The sequence below is a fragment of the Brassica rapa genome, unplaced genomic scaffold (assembly GCF_000309985.2).
Source record: "Brassica rapa cultivar Chiifu-401-42 unplaced genomic scaffold, CAAS_Brap_v3.01 Scaffold0685, whole genome shotgun sequence".
In the NCBI taxonomy this organism is placed as follows: Eukaryota; Viridiplantae; Streptophyta; class Magnoliopsida; order Brassicales; family Brassicaceae; genus Brassica; species Brassica rapa.
The window spans coordinates 1-18,522 of NW_022610625.1; the positions used below are offsets into that span (position 1 = coordinate 1).

At 51.2% G+C, this 18,522-nt stretch overlaps 1 non-coding gene across 1 annotated transcript; it reads right to left on the reverse strand.

Moving 5' to 3' along the window:
* Positions 1–824: 824 nt before the first annotated feature.
* LOC117130817 lies at positions 825–980 on the reverse strand. Its single transcript, XR_004454094.1, has one exon. It is a non-coding gene; the product is annotated as a 5.8S ribosomal RNA (ribosomal RNA).
* Between the last annotated feature and the right edge of the window lie 17,542 nt (positions 981–18,522).

The window sequence follows — 18,522 nt, forward strand, 5'->3', positions numbered from 1 at the left end:
GCCCACAGGTTGACGCCCTGAGCACGCAGAGTCCGAGGCACGCCGTGAGGCGCGTGCGGCAGACCACAATTAAGGCAGCGACGTCTCCGCGGGCGTAACAAAGCCCGTTCTTACGTCACCACCTTAATCCGCATCGGTCCATGGCCCGAATCGATTGGTATACCGGATTGCTCTCGCTCCGCATCCAACCGGGAAGAATCGCCGGCCCCAATCTGCTTCCCTCCCGACAATTTCAAGCACTCTTTGACTCTCTTTTCAAAGTCCTTTTCATCTTTACCTCGCGGTACTTGTTCGCTATCGGTCTCTCGCCCACATTTAGCCTTGGACGGAATTTACCGCCCGATTGGGGCTGCATTCCCAAACAACCCGACACGTAGACAGTGCCTCGTGGTGCGATAGGGTCTGGGCACGACGCGGCTCTCACCCTCTCTGGCGCCCCTTTCCAGGGAACTTGGGCCCGGTCCGTCGCTGAGGACGCTTCTCCAGACTACAATTCTAACGCCAAAGACGTCCGATTTTCAAGTTGGGCTATTCCCGGTTCGCTCGCCGTTACTAAGGGAATCCTTGTTAGTTTTTTTCCTCCGCTTATTGATATGCTTAAACTCAGCGGATGATCCTGCCTGACATGGGTCGCGTTGAGGACTTTGGGTCATCAAGAGCTTTTGGACCGGAACGTCTGACTATATGACGAGAATTGAATTCACCACCCCATGTCAAGACGCTCCTGGCGTCTTTAGCTTGGATTTTGGCCAACCGCATGCGGTAACACACGGGAGATCAGCTTCCGTCCCCTATCCTCGAGAGGATGGGGGGAGGAATATTTGTGACACCCAGCCAGACGTGCCCTCGGCCAGAAAGCTTGGGGCGCAACTTGCGTTCAAAGACTCGATGGTTCACGGGATTCTACAATTCACCCCAAGTATCGCATTTTGCTACATTATTCATCGATGCGAGAGCCGAGATATCCATTGCCAAGAGTCGTTTTAGACTTTACATTGCAGCACTACTTCTGAAAAAACACCGTCTCTGGGTTGGCGAAAGCAGGCCGTTTAGTTGCATTTTCCTTGACACTTTTCGTGCCGGGCTTTGGTGATATCCGGAAGCTATGCGTACGATCCCACCAAAACTGAAGTCTTGGGAATGGATGAACGCATAACCACGGAATCGGCAGGCACAGTAAGAAACCGGCCTACCAAGAGTGATGTTTCATCGTTCTGAGGTCATTCTGTTTCCAGGGTACGACAATGATCCTTCCGCAGGTTCACCTACGGAAATCTTGTTACGACTTCTTCTTCCTCTAAATGATAAGGTTTAGTGGACTTCTCGCAACGCCGCAGACGGCGAACCACCTGTCACGCCCCCAATCCTGGATAGGATTGTCGGGACGGCCATGGTTCGAGGGAAACATACCAGCCGGTCTTAAGACCTTAAAGGCTAGCGTTTCATGGCCAAGATAGAAGGTTAAGGACGTCAGGATGCTGAGACTTAACCTTATAAGAGAAAGAAGTCAGCTAGGATAAGCTGTATAGAAGCTGGGCGATGCTTACAAGAAGCTCGATCAGCTAGACGTAGCTCGGTCAAGCTCAGCCTAGCTCGTTCCAAGTTAAATCAGCTCAACTAGCTGGACTACTAGCTTACTCAGCTGAGGCAGCAGGGAGTCAGCTCATCTCAGCTCGACGGACTGTTCGAGTTTTGGGCTGATGGTCCGGGTGGGCCGGGTCCGGGTCAGTGCCGGGCCATGAGGTCCGGCCATGATGAGTCCGGCCATGTAGTCCATGAGTCGTTGGGCTCTTGTGGGCAGGCCGTGGGCTTGGTTACCAGGTCTTGGCTTGGGTTGGACGTGCCTATAAGGTCTGGAACCTTCTATTTCTGAACAGGTACGATCTGGACCGTTGATTGTAATCGATGGCCAACATCTGTCCCAAAAAGATGCTTCGAAGGGATGTGACTCTTCGCACATGACCTTTGGTTCTCTATATAAAGGGAAGGACTTCCAGGGATTATGAATTCATTCTCATTCAGTCTCATTCTGTATGAGACAAAGGACACACGTCCTAAACAAAGGGATCCCCCAATGAGAAACGAGGATCCAAGCCAAAGGGCAGAATCCGGGATCAAAACCATAAGGGCACTATCCGGTTCATGGTGAGTATGGCTTTAGCCATATGAGGCTGTGGCTTTTATAAGTCACTAAGGCCAAGAGGAAGACCTATTCCTGGACGGAAATAGGTGCCAAGGACCAAGGGTGGTTAGCCGAGAGACGGAATGACCAATTGGTAAGGGCTATAGCGGCTGTGAGTGGTTCTATCTCTGTCTCTTTATATTATTATGTCTATATGATATATATATATATATATGGAACGTGATAGTTAACCATATTAACACGTCATAGACCATGGGGTCATGGTTGGTTACGTTGATTGCTAACCATAGCGGATAGGTTGGATCAAAAGGGTACTAGTCGCCAAAGGTTGCGTGTTGCCAAGGGTCATGAGTTACCAAAGGTTGTGAGATACCAAAGGATGCAAGTAACCAAAAGGTACGAGATACCAATGGTTGCAAGTATCAAAGGGTACGAGGACCAAAGGGTACCAATGACGGTGCATCGTGATCCAAGGTTGCGTGTTGCCAAGGATCATGTCGTGATCCAAGAGGTACGAACGTGTCATGATCCAAGAGGTACGAACGTGTCGTGATCCATGAGGTACGAACGTATCATGATCCATCGGATGTGAAAGGTTCGTGACCGAAAGGGTACAAACGGGTTGAGACTGAAAGGGTACGAACGGAACAGGACCGAAAAGGGTACGAGTGGTTCAATGATCACAAGGACACCAAATGCATTATGTTGGGCGTGGACCCACATGATGGAAATAGGTTGTCCTACAGGTCAATACATGAGTGTAAAGAAATAGTGAAGGCCTTAAGGCTAAGTGCAATCCGTACAACATGATTGATGTATGAACCATAATCCATGGTCAATGGATGAAGGTTCTGGCCGCAATGGCTAAGTGGGATATCTTACGATCAACCTTTGGTTGGTTAGTAGAATAGGCGCCATATGCCTCATGTAGGGCGTAGACCCACATAATGGGAATGGAAGGCCGGTTATATCAGTACATGCTAAGTGGACGATGGATTATCAAGTCTAGTGGTCGGGTCATGTTTCATGACGATGGTTCGATGGCCGAACACTAGTATGGATAGTCACGTTGCTGGAGTAAGAGTATTGATGTGATGCTTCTAGATATCAACCTTGGTGTTAATAGCTTCGAGATTGGCTAAGAGTCATTACGAAGTGTGTGGCTAGTACTATGTGTCGTAGACCATAGATACTGAGCCTAAGTGTGATTGTTCAAGGAAGGCCGTGTAAGATCTGATCATGGTTGAGTATGGACGACCTTACCTCTGAATGATGGTTCAAGGTGTCGGTCCTAACCTGATTGATGAATGCATCGGTTGGTATGAACAAATCATATATGTTGTCTGGGTTAAGTCCCAAGGCCGGTCAGGCCAGATGAAGACTCATCAGTTCCAAGTCATGTGAGGATGGTTGGTTGATTGACTTAGGATCTAATGAGCTTTGTCAGTCCAGAAGATGGACTTGGTACTATTGCCTATAAGGCAAAAGGATTTCGGATTGTGCATGAGCCGAGAAAGGCCATATGCATGAGCCGAGAAAGGCCATATGCAAACCCTCAAAGGTTACTTATGTATGTGGGGATGGTAGGTTTAATGACTAAGTACCTAGGGGAGTTGTTTGATGCAGGAGTCACGATAAGGACCTTAAGTAAGATCATTGAGTGATCGGGGTTCAGCTGTCAAGCAAGAGAAATTTGAGTCAATGGAGGACCGATGAGCTAATAAGCTCCATAGATGTGGCAAAGGTATGATCTAGCATTTACTTATGTAGATCTAGATAGAATGGTTTAGGGGAATGGAACCTCAGAATCGTATGGCTTGGTTTGGGTTTAGGATTGACCTTTAAGCTAATTGGTAGTTGAGTAAACTGACCAAGGCTAAGGTGATTCGACCAGACAAGTGTTAGATTGTTTTAGACCAATGGTTAACTAGAGAATAATCCGCTGCGTATCTGTTGAAAGGATCTAAGCTATTAATGACTAGGGAAGTATTTAGATAAGGTTTAAGTTAGCCCTCGCCTTTATGCGATATTATAAATAAAGGGCAAAAATTAAGAGGTTCGGCCAGGAAGTGGACCGAGCGATGTAAGGCTTCGACCACGGCCTTGTCGGCCGGATCTGGGTATTACAAGTTGGTATCAGAGCATGCTTGATCCTGTTTAGGACAACGCTCTAAGATTATGAGTTTCATACCGAAATTATTTCCAAAACTATGATGACTATGAAACCTTAGTTTGGGTGAGCCAAGAAAGAGTTGAGGAAAGCTAGGGTATCATGCTTGTGAATGTGGGAATTCTAAGATGAACCGGCTTATCCAAGATACATTTTCCAAGGGCAAGAACCTAAAAACATAAAGGTTGGTCGATCTAGTATTTAAAAGTAATAGACGGGTTGGAAGGGATGGAATCAATGCAAGACTTTTTTATGGATGACCTGAAAAAGGGAAGTAACATGGACCAGAGAGTGGCTTGGGTTGAAATAAACGTGCAGCATTCTACTGAAGTAAAGTGTTATCCCTTGATGGTCGTTCATAATAAGTAAAGCATATGCAATATTAAAATCTGACTCAAGGGAGACACTACATGACCAGTACACGAGTGTACTTCTGATCAGATGGATCAGTTAGGACTCGGTATAAGTCAAGGTAGGTTTCCATTGATCGAGTCAGATGGAATGAATCAATTCCAATATGAATCCGTCCAAAGAAAGAATGAGGAAACTCAGGGTGTTCGTTCCAATCATTGGAAGAACATGATGTTAAGTATCATAGTATGATGGGGATTGTAGTATATTATAATTGCTGTTGTGAATGGTGTGAGCATTTGCAATAGTAAGACGCTTTGGAGAATGGTATGGGAAGTTTTCCAAATATGTGATCAAACCAAAATCCTACTCATCTAGGTACCTAATGGTAGTGGAAGTATTAAGTGATTGGCGACGTCATGAGGGATGTTATGGGACGTTCTTTGTGGTGTGGTCATGAACTGAGATATTTTCCACAAGTGGATTTGTGGTGTGGAAAAACACATACTTTTCGACACAAAGGCTACACATAGTTTTGTGAGTCCGGGACTGGTCGGAAAGAGTCTGTTCTGTCTGAGTTCTGGGATGATTCGAGACTAGTGAGGGCAGCCGATGGGCAAATAATGCATTCACTAGGGCTCAAAAAAAAATATCCTGGTGATGATCCAGTAGAGAAATCTGCCTGTAGATCTGATTGAGAAAAATATCCACGCGCCTGCAGAATCATGAGATGATCCTATGCATGAATCTGTTTGGGAAAGTATCAGGCCACTCTCGATTGCCACCAAGTTCGTGTGCAATTGGAGACTGGACCTCACCCGATCCAGTACCAAAGTCTGAGTCTGAGTCCGGCTCTAAGGAAAGAAGGGGTGTCAGCAGTCCAAGTGAATCGGATGCTTAGACAGGGTTGTGAAGTATTTTTTTACCACAACTACAACTATGGAGCACGGCAATTCTGTTGATCTGTCTGGGATCTCGTTGGTATCCAATGTCTGAGTCCGACTTTAAGGAAAGTAGTGGTGTCAGCATTCCGTGTGGATCGGATGCTTAGACGGGATTGTGAAGTATTTTTGACCACAATTACCACTATGGAGCGCGGCAAATTCTGTTGATCTGAAAGATCTGTCTGAGGATCCGTTGGTGTCTAAGTTCCCAGATGTGTTCTGCTCGCTACAGGGTGTCCCCCCTGATAGGTCAGATCCATTAATGATTGAACTGGAACCAGGGGCAGTTCTGCTGTCCTAGAGTCTGTTTCTGATGGCTCCTACCGAGATGGCCGAGCTGAAGTCGACCACGTCCGAGAGAGGACCATGGTCACAGTACAACCAAGTCGGAGATTGACCTAAGGTTGAGAAGAGAATGATCAAGTCCAGTAAGGGATGAGGATCAGGCCACGACCTATTCGGAGATGGACCTATGGTCGGGGTGAAATGGTCGAGTCCCTGAGTGGACCAGGACCGGAATACGATCACGTCCGTAAATGGACCAGGATCGAATTATGACAAAGTCCAGTGAAGGACAGAGGTCAAGTCTGAGGCATTTTTAGTCTGGAGGGACTAAGATCGCAATGTGGCGAAGCCTGAAAAGGTTGTGGCTGGTTAAGGGGATGATCGAGTACGTTGTGGCTGAGGTCATGAACCTTATTGTCCATAAAGGACAAAAGAACCATAACAATCTGTTAGGACTCGTTGTAGGACGAGCAGCCTAAAGATTAGAACGAGTTCGTGAGGACTTGACTGGTACATCGAGTGGCGTGGGGATTTGCCAAATCTACTAAGGCTCGAGTATGCAGCAAGTTCCTAGGGACTTGTTATGATCTAGTCGTGGACTATGATCAGAGATAGAATAAAATCTGAAGAAGATGATATTCAAAAGAAAAGACATAGACTTGTTGGATACTAGGACCGCAACCTGGAGCGTTCGTCTAGTGACACAAGGAATGTCTTTGGATGGAATTACAAGTATCACTTGAATGAATGCTTGATGGACCCTCCACTGTGGTCGAAGTACACCAGTAAGGGTGCCATAAGCAAAACCAGAAATACCCCTTGATAGGATTGTTTGTGGTTAAATCCTTATCAAGTAAGGGAGACTTGTACAACGATGGTCAAAGGAATTTGATCATCGAAGTGGTTTTTGTTGTTCTGAATCGGGCTTGTTCTATTCCCTGATCAAGACTAGAATAAGTTCGGTTGGAATATTTTGTCTTAAGACAAGGTAAAATCATCACCGGATTCGAGGACGAATCCATTTCAAGTGGTGGAGACTTATCATGCCCCCAATCCTGGATAAGATTGTCGGGACGGCCATGGTTCGAGGGAAACGTACAAGCCGGTCTTAAGACCTTAAGGCTAGCGTTCCATGGCCAAGATAGAAGGTTAAGGACGTGAGGATGCTGAGACTTAACCTTATAAGAGAAAGAAGTCAGCTAGGATAAGTTGTACAGAAGCTGGGCGATGCTTACGAGAAGCTCGACCAGCTAGACATAGCTCGGTCAAGCTCAGCCTAGCTCGTTCAAAGTTAAATCAGCTCAACTAGCTGGACTACTATCTCACTCAGCTGAGGCAGCTGGGAGTCAGCTCATCTCAGCTCGACGGACTGTTCGAGTTTTGGGCCGATGGTTCGGGTCCGAGTCAGTGGCGGGCCATGAGGTCCGGCCATGTAGTCCATGAGTCGTTGGGGTCTTGTGGGCAGGCCGTGGGCTTGGGTACCCGGTCTTGGCTTGGGTTGGACGTGCCTATAAGGTATGATCTGGACCGTTGATTGTAATCGATGGCCAAGATCTGTTCCAAAAGGATGCTTCGAAGGGATGTGACTCTTCGCACATGACCTTTAGTTCTCTATATAAAGGGGAGGACGTCCAGGGATTATGAATTCATTCTCATTCAGTCTGAGAAAAAGGACATACGTCCTAAACAAAGGGATCCCCCAATGAGAAACGAGGATCCAAGCCGGAAGGGCATAATCCGGGATCAAAGCCATAAGGGCATGATCCGGTTCATGGTGAGTATGGCTTAAGCCATATGAGGCCGTGGCTTTTATAAGTCACTAAGGCCAATAGGAAGACCTATTCCTGGAGGGAAATAGGCGCCAAGGACCAAGGGTCCAAGGGTGGTTAGCCGAGAGACGGACTGACCGATCAGTAAGGGCTATAGCAGCTGTGAGTGGTTCTATCTCTGTCTCTTTATATTATTATGTCTATATGATATATATATATATATGGAACGTGAAATTTAACCATATTACCACGTTATAGACCCTGGGGTCATGGTTGGTTACATTGATTGCTAACCATAGCGGATAGGTTGGATCAAAAGGGTACAAGTCGCCAAAGGTTGCGTGTTGCCAAGGGTCATGAGTTACCAAAGGTTGTAAGATACCAAAGGATGCAAGTAACCAAAAGGTACGAGATACCAAGGGTTGCAAGTATCAAAGGGTACGAGGACCAAAGGGTACCAATGACCAAAGGGTGCATCGTGATCCCAAGGATGCAATGTATCGTGATCCAAGATCTGCGATCATGTTGTGATCCAAGAGGTACGAACGTGTTGTGATCCAAGAGGTACGAACGTGTCGTGATCCAAGAGGTACGAACGTATCATGATCCATCGGATGTGAACGGTTCGTGACCGAAAGGGTATAAACGGGTCGGAACTGTAAGGGTACGAACAGAACGGGACCGAAAAGGGTACGAGTGGTTCGATGGTCACAAGGACACCACATGCATTATGTTGGGCGTGGACCCACATGATGGCAATAGGTTGTCCTACAGGTCAATACATGATTGTAAGGAAATAGCGAAGGCCTTAAGGATAAGGCAATCCGTACAATATGATTGATGTATGAACCATAATCCATGGTCAATGGATGGATGGTTCTGGCCGCAAAGGCTAAGTGGGATATCTTACGATCAACCTTGGGTTGGTGAGTAGGATAGGCGCCATATGCCTCATGGAGGGCGTAGACCCACATGATGGCAATGGAAGGCCGGTTATATCAGTACATGCTAAGTGGACGATGGCTTATCAAGTCTAGTGGTCGTATCATGTTTCATGACGGTGGTTCGATGGCCGAACACTAGTATGGATAGTCACGTTGCTGGAGTAAGAGTATTGATGTGATGCTTCTAGATATCAACCTTGGTGTTGATAGCTTCGAGATTGGCTAAGAGTCATGACGAAGTGTGTGGCTAGTACTATGTGTCCGTCAGCACACACATGACGTCCGTGTGTGTCTGTCAGCACACACAGAACGTCTGTGGCTGTCTGTGTGTGTCCGTGTGTGTCCGTAAGCACACTAAGGATGTCCGTGGCTGTCCATCATTACCCATATCATCACGTTGGTCCTTGGAGTCAGCACGCTGACCCTTCCCGTGGACTGTTCGGGTGATTTTGGCCCACGTCAGCTGTATGTTCAGTACACACAGGACGTCTGTGGCTGTCCGTCAGCACACACAGGACGTCCGTGGCTGTCCGTGTGTGTCCGTCAGCACACACAGGACGTTCGTGGCTGTCCGTGTGTGTTCGTGTGTGTTCGTCTGCACACACAGGACTTCCGTGGCTGTCCATCAGTACACATATCAGCACGCTGGTCCTTGGACTCAGCACGCTGGCCCTTCCCGTGGACTGTTCGGGTGATTTTGGCCCACATGGGCTGTCTGTTCAGTACACAGAACGTCTGTGGGTGTCTGTCCGCACACACATGATGTCTGTGCGTGTCCGTCAGCACACAAAAGATGTCAGTGGCTGTCTGTGTGTGTCCGTCAGCACACACAGGACGTCCGTGGCTGTCTGTGTGTGTCCGTCAGCACACACAGGACGTTCGTGGCTGTCCGTGTGTGTTAATCAACACACACAGGACGTCCGTGGCTGTCCGTGTGTGTCCGTCAGCACACACATGACGTCCATGGCTGTCCGTGTGTGACCGTGTGTGTCCGTCAGCACACACAGGACCTCCGTGGCTGTCCATCAGTACACATATCAGCACGTTGGTCCTTGGACTTAGCACGCTGACCCTTCCCATGGACTGTTCGGGTAATTTTGGCCCATGTGGGCTGATTGTTCAGTACACACAGGACGTTCGTGGGTCTCCGCTAGCACACACAGGACGTCTGTGGCTGTCCGTGGCTGTCTGTCAGCACACACAGGACGTCTGTGGCTGTCCATGTGTGTCCGTGTGTGTCCGTCAGCACACACAGGACGTCCGTGGCTGTCCATCAGTACATATCAGCACGCTGGTCCTTGGACTCAGCACGCTGGCCCTTCCTGTGGACTGTTTTGGTGATTATGGCCCACATGGGCAGTCTTTTCAGTATACACAGGACGTTTGTGGGTGTCCGCCAGCACACACAAGACGTCTATGGTTGTCCGTCAGCACACACAGGACGTCTGTGGCTTTCCGTGTGTGTCCGTCTGTGTCCATCAGCACACACAGGACGTCCGTGGCTGTCCATCAGTACACATATCAGCACGTTGGTCCTTGGACTCAGCACGCTGGCCCGTCCCGTGGACTGTTTGGGTGATTTTGGCCCATGTGGGCTGTCTGCTCAGTACACACATGACATGCGTGGGTGACCGCCATCACACACAGGACGTACGTGGCTGTCTGTCATCACACACAGAACGTACGTGGGTGTCCGTGTGTGTCTGTGGGTGTCCGCCAGCACACACAGGACGGCCGTGGCTGTCAGTGGCTGTCCGTCAGCACACACAGGACATCCGGTTGTGTCTGTCAGCACACACAGAACGTCCGTGTGTGTTCGTGTGTGTCCGTGTGTGTCTGTCAGCCCACACAAGACGTCCGTGGCTGTCCATAAGTACACATATCAGCATGCTGGTCCATGGACTCAGCACGCTGTCCCATCCCGTGGACTGTTTGGGTGATTTTGGCCCACGTGGGCTGTCTGTTCAGTACACACAGGACGTCCGTGGGTGTCCGCCAGCACACACAGGACGTCTGTAGCTATCCGTGTGTTGTAGGCACGGGTCGGAGGGTCGAACCGACGGACGGACAGACGTACGGATGGCCGTTCCGCGGTTCAGCCTTGCCTCGGATGGATGGTATTGGCCGGTTCGTCTCTTGCTTGTGATCGTACCTGAAACAGATATGAACTTTTAGTGAGTTTTCAATAGGAACAAGAACAGAAACAGGATATGATTTCTTTTGGTTTTTTTATGGATTGGATGAATGAAATCTAAAACAAAAGATAGAGAAAAGAGTAGATTGGCGGATGGGATCTGCTGCTGGACGTATGTCTCTCTCAACAAGATGCCTAGGTCGGTTAGGAAGATAGATATGGATCCGGCTCTTGCTGGACGTATGTCTCTCTCAAGATTTGGACAAGGAATGGAATGGATCGATGGACGCCACAAAGAACAATGGATCGGCTCTTTGATATGTCACATGGCTGCTCTCAATGGTTTCGCACAACTGAAAGACTTAGGGTTTAAAAAACGTTTTCGTAAAAGACTTAGCCGAAAAGTTGGCAACTACAAGGGTTTAAATAAGTGTTCCTTACTGGACTTTAAAGATAAAAAGGGCCTAGACAAATGGCCAAAGTCTTAACCGAAATAAAATAAAGAAAACAATAGACCGGTCGCGGTTTGAGATGTCCGGATCAGAACTCATAGTATGCTTGCTTGTTGCCTCATTAAAACCTTTCGGGAAAACCCAGTGGGACAAAACCTCGATAAAGAAAAAGAGTACAACACATACTACTCCTTCTGATGGTCGGCTATATCTCTGAACCGGAAGCAAGTTGGTTGGATGGATTGAGTATGAAGGTGGAAATGGTCAGGCCGGCTTCATTCTGGCCGATGGAGGAGAACTGGCTCGAATGGAAAGGGTCTGGAACCTCTAGTGGTTCACCGGTGTCTTCCAGCTTCAAGTCAGACAACTCCTGGATCAATAGTTGCTTGAACCCAGTTTGTTCCTGTGCAAGCAACTCCTGGACAGCTTTGGCAAATCCAGCTCTTATAACTCTTGAACCGGACCTTGTGGTAGGACCTTTGCGGATAATGGGAACCTCAGTCATGGGTACTACAACACCGTGGCTGTCCGTCAGCACACACAAGACATCCGTGGCTGTCCATCAGTACAAATATCAACACGTTGGTCCTTGGACTCAGCACGCTGACCCTTCCTGTGGACTGTTCGAGTGATTTTGGCCCACATGGGTTGTCTGTTCAGTACACACAGGACGTCTGTGGCTGTTCGTCAGCACACACAGGACGTCTGTGGCTGTCCGTGTGTGTCTGTGTGTGGCCGTGTGTGTCCGTCAGCACAAACAGGACGTCTGTGGCTGTCCAACAGTACACATAGCAGCACGCTGGTCCTTGGACTCAGCACGCTGGCCCTTCCCGTGGACTGTTCGGGTGATTTTTCCCCACGTGGGCTGTCTGTTCAGTATACACAGAACGTCCATGGGTGTCCGTCAGCACACACAGGACGTCCGTGTGTGTCGGTCAGCACACACAGAACGTCTATGGCTGTCTGTGTGTGTCCGTGTGTGTCTGTGTGTGTCTGTCAGCCCACAAAGAATGTCCGTGGCTGTCCATCAGTACCCATATCAGCACGTTGGTCTTTGGACTCAGCACGCTGACCCTTCCCGTGGACTGTTCGGGTGATTTTGGCCCACGTGAGCTGTATGTTCAGTACACACAGGGCGTCTGTGGCTGTCCGTCAGCACACACAGGACGTCCGTGGCTGTCCGCGTGTGTCCGTGTGTGTCCGTATGTGTCCGTCAGCACACACAGGACTTCCGTGGCTGTCCATCAGTACACATATCAGCACGCTGGTCCTTGGACTCAGCACGCTGGCCCTTCCCGTGGACTGTTCGGGTGATTTTGGCCCACATGGGCTGTCTGTTCAGTACACAGAACGTCTGTGGGTGTCTGTCAGCACACACATGACGTCTGTGTGTGTCCGTCAGCACACACAGGACGTCAGTGGCTGTCCGTGTGTGTCCGTCAGCACACACAGGACGTCCGTGGCTGTCCGTGTGAGTCCGTCAGCACACATAGGACGTTCGTGCCTGTCCGTGTGTGTTCGTGTGTGTCCGTCAGCACACACAGGACGTCCGTGGCTGTCCGTCAATACACATATTAGCACGCTGACCCTTCCCATGGACTGTTCGGGTGATTTTGCCCCACGTGGGCTGTCTGTTCAGTACACACAAGATGTCTGTGGATGTCCGTCAGCACACACAGGACGTCTGTGGGTGTCCGCCAGCACACATAGGACGTCTGTGGCTGTCCGTGTGTGTCCGTCTGTGTCCATCTCCACACACAGGACGTCCGTGGCTGTCCATCAGTACACATATCAGCATGCTGGTCCATGGATTCAGCACGCTGGCCCATCCCGTGGACTGTTTGGGTGATTTTGGCCAACGTGGGCTGTCTGTTCAGTACACACAGGACATCCGTGGGTGTCCGCCAGCACACACAGGACGTCTGTGGCTATCCGTGGTTGTCCGTCAGCACAAATATCAGCACGTTGGTCCTTGGACTCAGCACGCTGACCCTTCCCGTGGACTTTTCGGGAGATTTTGGCCCACGTGGGTTGTCTGTTCAGTACACACAGGACGTCTGTGGCTGTCCGTCAGCACACACAGGACGTCTGTGGCTGTCCGTGTGTGTCCGTGTGTGGCCGTGTGTGTCCGTCAGCACACACAGGACGTCTGTGGCTGTCCATCAGTACACATATCAGCACGCTGGTCCTTGGACTCAGCACACTGGCTCTTCCCGTGGACTGTTCGGGTGATTTTTCCCCACGTGGGCTGTCTGTTCAGTATACACAGAACGTCCATGGGTGTCCGTCAGCACACACAGGACGTCCGTGTGTGTCCGTCAGCACACACAGGACGTCTGTGGCTGTCTGTTTGTGTCCGTGTGTGTCCGTCAGCACACAAAGGATGTCCGTGGCTGTCCATCAGTACCCATATCAGCACGTTGGTCCTTGGACTCAGCACGCTGACCCTTCCCGTGGACTGTTCGGGTGATTTTGGCCCACGTGAGCTGTATGTTCAGTACACACAGGACGTCTGTGGCTGTCCGTCAGCACACACAGGACGTCCGTGGCTGTCCGTGTGTGTACATGTGTGTCCGTATGTGTCCGTCAGCACACACAGGACTTCTGTGGCTGTCCATCAGTACACATATCAGCACGCTGGCCCTTCCCGTGGACTGTTCGGGTGATTTTGGCCCTCATGGGCTGTCTGTTCAGTACACAGAACGTCCGTGGGTGTCTGTCAGCAAACAGATGACGTCTGTGTGTGTCCGTCAGCACACATAGGACGTCAGTGGCTGTCCGTGTGTGTCCGTCAGCACACACAGGACGTTCGTGGCTGTCCGTGTGTGTCCGTCAGCACACACAGGACGTTCGTGCCTGTCCGTGTGTGTTCGTGTGTGTCCGTCAGCACACACAGGACGTCCGTGGCTGTCCGTCAGTACACATATTAGCACGCTGACCCTTCCCGTGGACTGTTCGGGTGATTTTGCCCCATGTGGGCTGTCTGTTCAGTACACACAGGACGTCTGTGGATGTCCATCAGCACACACAGGACGTCCGTGGGTGTCCGCCAGCACACATAGGACGTCTGTGGCTGTCCGTCTGTGTCCATCTCCACACACAGGACGTCCGTGGCTGTCCATCAGTACACATATCAGCATGCTGGTCCATGGATTCCGCACGCTGGCCCATCCCTTGGACTGTTTGGGTGATTTTGGCCAACGTGGGCTTTCTGTTCAGTACACACAGGACATCCGTGGGTGTCCGCCAGCACACACAGGACGTCTGTGGCTATCCGTGGCTGTCCGTCAGCACACAAGACATCCGTGGCTGTCCATCAGTACAAATATCAGCATGTTGGTCCTTGGACTGAGCACGCTGACCCTTCCTGTGGACTGTTCGGGTGATTTTGGCCCACGTGGGTTGTCTGTTCAGTTCACACAGGACGTCCGTGGCTGTCCGTCAGCACACACAGGACGTCTGTGGCTGTCCGTGTGTGTCCGTCAGCACACACAGGACATCTGTGGCTGTCCATCCGTACACATATCAGCACGCTGGTACTTGGACTCAGCACGCTGGCCCTTACCGTGGACTGTTTGGGTGATTTTGGCCCACGTAGGCTGTCTGTTCAGTACACACAGGACGTGTGTGGGTGTCCGTCAGCACACACAAGACGTCCGTGTGTGTCCGTCAGCACACACAGGACGTCCATGGCTGTCTGTGTGTGACCGTGTGTGTCCGTCAGCACACACAGGACGTCTGTGGCTGTCCATCAGTACACATATCAGCACTTTGGTCCTTGGACTCAGCACGCTGACCCATCCCGTGGACTGTTCGGGTGATTTTGGCCCATGTGGGCTGATTGTTCAGTACACACAGGACGTCCGTGGGTTTCCACTAGCACACACAGCACGTCTGTGGCTGTCTGTCAGCACACACAGGACGTCTGTGGCGATATGTGTGTCCGTGTGTGTCCGTCAGCACACACAGGACGTCCGTGGCTGTCCGTGTGTGTTCGTGTGTGTCCGTCAGCACACACAGGACGTCCGTGGCTGTCCATCAGTACACATATCAGCACTTTGGTCCTTGGACTCAGCACGCTGACCGTTCCCGTGGACTGTTCGGGTGATTTTGGCCCATTTGGGCTGATTGTTCAGTACACACAGGACGTCCGTGGGTCTCCGCTAGCACACACAGGACGTCTGTGGCTGTCTGTCAGCACACACAGGACGTCTGTGGCTGTCCATGTGTGTCCGTGTGTGTCCGTCAGCACACACAAGACGTCTGTGGCTGTCCATCAGTACACATATCAGCACGCTGGTCCTTGGACTCAGCACGCTGGCCCTTCCTGTGGACTGTTTTGGTGATTATGGCCCTCGTGGGCAGTCTTTTCAGTACACACAGGACGTTTGTGGCTGTCCGCCAGCACACACAAGACGTCTCTGGCTGTCCGTCAGCACACACAGGACGTCCGTGGCTGTCTGTGTGTGTCCGTCTTTGTCCGTCAGCACACACAGGATGTCCGTGGCTGTCCATCAGTACACATATCAGCACGTTGGTCCTTGGATTCAGCACGCTGGCCCGTCCCATGGACTGTTTGGGTGATTTTGGCCCATGTGGGCTGTCTGTTCAGTACACACATGACATGCGTGGGTGACCGCCAGTACACACAGGACGTCCGTGGCTGTCTGTCATCACACACAGGACGTCCGTGGGTGTCCGTGTGTGTCTGTGGGTGTCCGCCAGCACACACAGGACGGTTGTGGCTGTCAGTGGTTGTCCGTCAGCACACATAGGACGTCCGGTTGTGTCCGTCAGCACACACAGAACGTCCATGTGTGTTCGTGTGTGTCCGTGTGTGTCTGTCAGCCCACACTTGACGTCTGTGGCTGTCCATAAGTACACATATCAGCATGCTGGTCCATGGACTCAGCACGCTGGCCCATCCCGTGGACTGTTTGGGTGATTTTGGCCCATGTGGGCTGTCTGTTCAGTACACACAGGACGTCCGTGGGTGTCCGCCAGCACACACAGGACGTCAGTGGCTATGCATGGCTGTCCGTCAGCCCACACAAGACATCCGTGGCTGTCCATCAGTACAAATATCAGCACGTTGGGCTTTGGACTCAGCACGCTGACACTTCCCGTGGACTGTTCGGGTGATTTTGGCCCACGTGGGTTGTCTGTTCAGTACACACAGGATGTCCGTGGCTGTTCGTCAGCACACACAGGACGTCTGTGGCTGTCCGTGTGTGGCCGTGGGTGTCGTCAGCACACACAGGACGTCTGTGCTGTCCATAAGTACACATATCAACACGCTGGTCCTTGGACTCAGCACGCTGCCCTTCCAGTGAACTGTTCGGGTGATTTTGGCCCACGTGGGCTGTCTGTTCAGTATTACACAGAACGTCCATGGGTGTCCGTCAGCACACACAGGACGTCTGTGTGTGTCCGTCAGCACACACAGAACGTTCGTGGCTGTCTGTGTGTGTCCGTGTGTGTCCGTCAGCCACACAAGGATGTCCGTGGCTGTCCATTAGTACCCATATCAGCACGTTGGTCCTTGGACTCAGCACGCTGACCCCTTCCCGTGGACTGTTCGGGTGATTTTGGCCCACGTGAGTTGTATGTTCAGTACACACAGGACGTCTGTGGCAGTCGTCTGTGGCTGTCCGTCAGCAAACACAGGACGTCCGTGGCTGTCCGTGTGTTTCCGCCAGCACACACAGACGTCTGTGGCTATCCGTGGTTGTCCGTCAGCACGAATATCAGCACGTTGGTCCTTGGACTCAGCACGCTGACCCTTCCCGTGGACTGTTCGGGAGATTTTGGCCCACGTGGGTTGTCTGTTCAGTACACACAGGACGTCTGTGGCTGTCCGTCAGCACAAATATCAGCACGTTGGTCCTTGGACTCAGCACGCTGACCCTTCCCGTGGACTGTTCGGGAGATTTTGGCCCACGTGGGTTGTCTGTTCAGTACACACAGGACGTCTGTGGCTGTCCGTCAGCACACACAGGACGTCTGTGGCTGTCCGTGTGTGTCCGTGTGTGGCCGTGTGTGTCCGTCAGCACACACAGGACGTCTGTGGCTGTCCATCAGTACACATATCAGCACGCTGGTCCTTGGACTCAGCACGCTGGCCCTTCCCGTGGACTGTTCGGGTGATTTTTCCCCATGTGGGCTGTCTGTTCAGTATACACAGAACGTTCATGGGTGTCTGTCAGCACACACAGGACGTCCGTGTGTGTCCGTCAGCACACACAGAACGTCTGTGGCTGTCTGTTTGTGTCCGTGTGTGTCCGTCAGCACACAAAGGATGTTCGTGGCTGTCCATCAGTACCCATATCAGCACGTTGGTCCTTGGACTCAGCACGCTGACCCTTCCCGTGGACTGTTCGGGTGATTTTGGCCCACGTGAGCTGTATGTTCAGTACACACAGGACGTCTGTGGCTGTCCGTCAGTACACATATCAGCACTTTGGTCCTTGGACTCAGCACGCTGACCCATCCCGTGGACTGTTCGGGTGATTTTGGCCCATGTGGGCTGATTGTTCAGTACACACAGGACGTCCGTGGGTTTCCACTAGCACACACAGCACGTCTGTGGCTGTCTGTCAGCACACACAGGACGTCTGTGGCGATATGTGTGTCCGTGTGTGTCCGTCAGCACACACAGGACGTCCGTGGCTGTCCGTGTGTGTTCGTGTGTGTCCGTCAGCACACACAGGACGTCCGTGGCTGTCCATCAGTACACATATCAGCACTTTGGTCCTTGGACTCAGCACGCTGACCGTTCCCGTGGACTGTTCGGGTGATTTTGGCCCATTTGGGCTGATTGTTCAGTACACACAGGACGTCCGTGGGTCTCCGCTAGCACACACAGGACGTCTGTGGCTGTCTGTCAGCACACACAGGACGTCTGTGGCTGTCCATGTGTGTCCGTGTGTGTCCGTCAGCACACACAAGACGTCTGTGGCTGTCCATCAGTACACATATCAGCACGCTGGTCCTTGGACTCAGCACGCTGGCCCTTCCTGTGGACTGTTTTGGTGATTATGGCCCTCGTGGGCAGTCTTTTCAGTACACACAGGACGTTTGTGGCTGTCCGCCAGCACACACAAGACGTCTCTGGCTGTCCGTCAGCACACACAGGAACGTCCGTGGCTGTCTGTGTGTGTCCGTCTTTGTCCGTCAGCACACACAGGATGTCCGTGGCTGTCCATCAGTACACATATCAGCACGTTGGTCCTTGGATTCAGCACGCTGGCCCGTCCCATGGACTGTTTGGGTGATTTTGGCCCATGTGGGCTGTCTGTTCAGTACACACATGACATGCGTGGGTGACCGC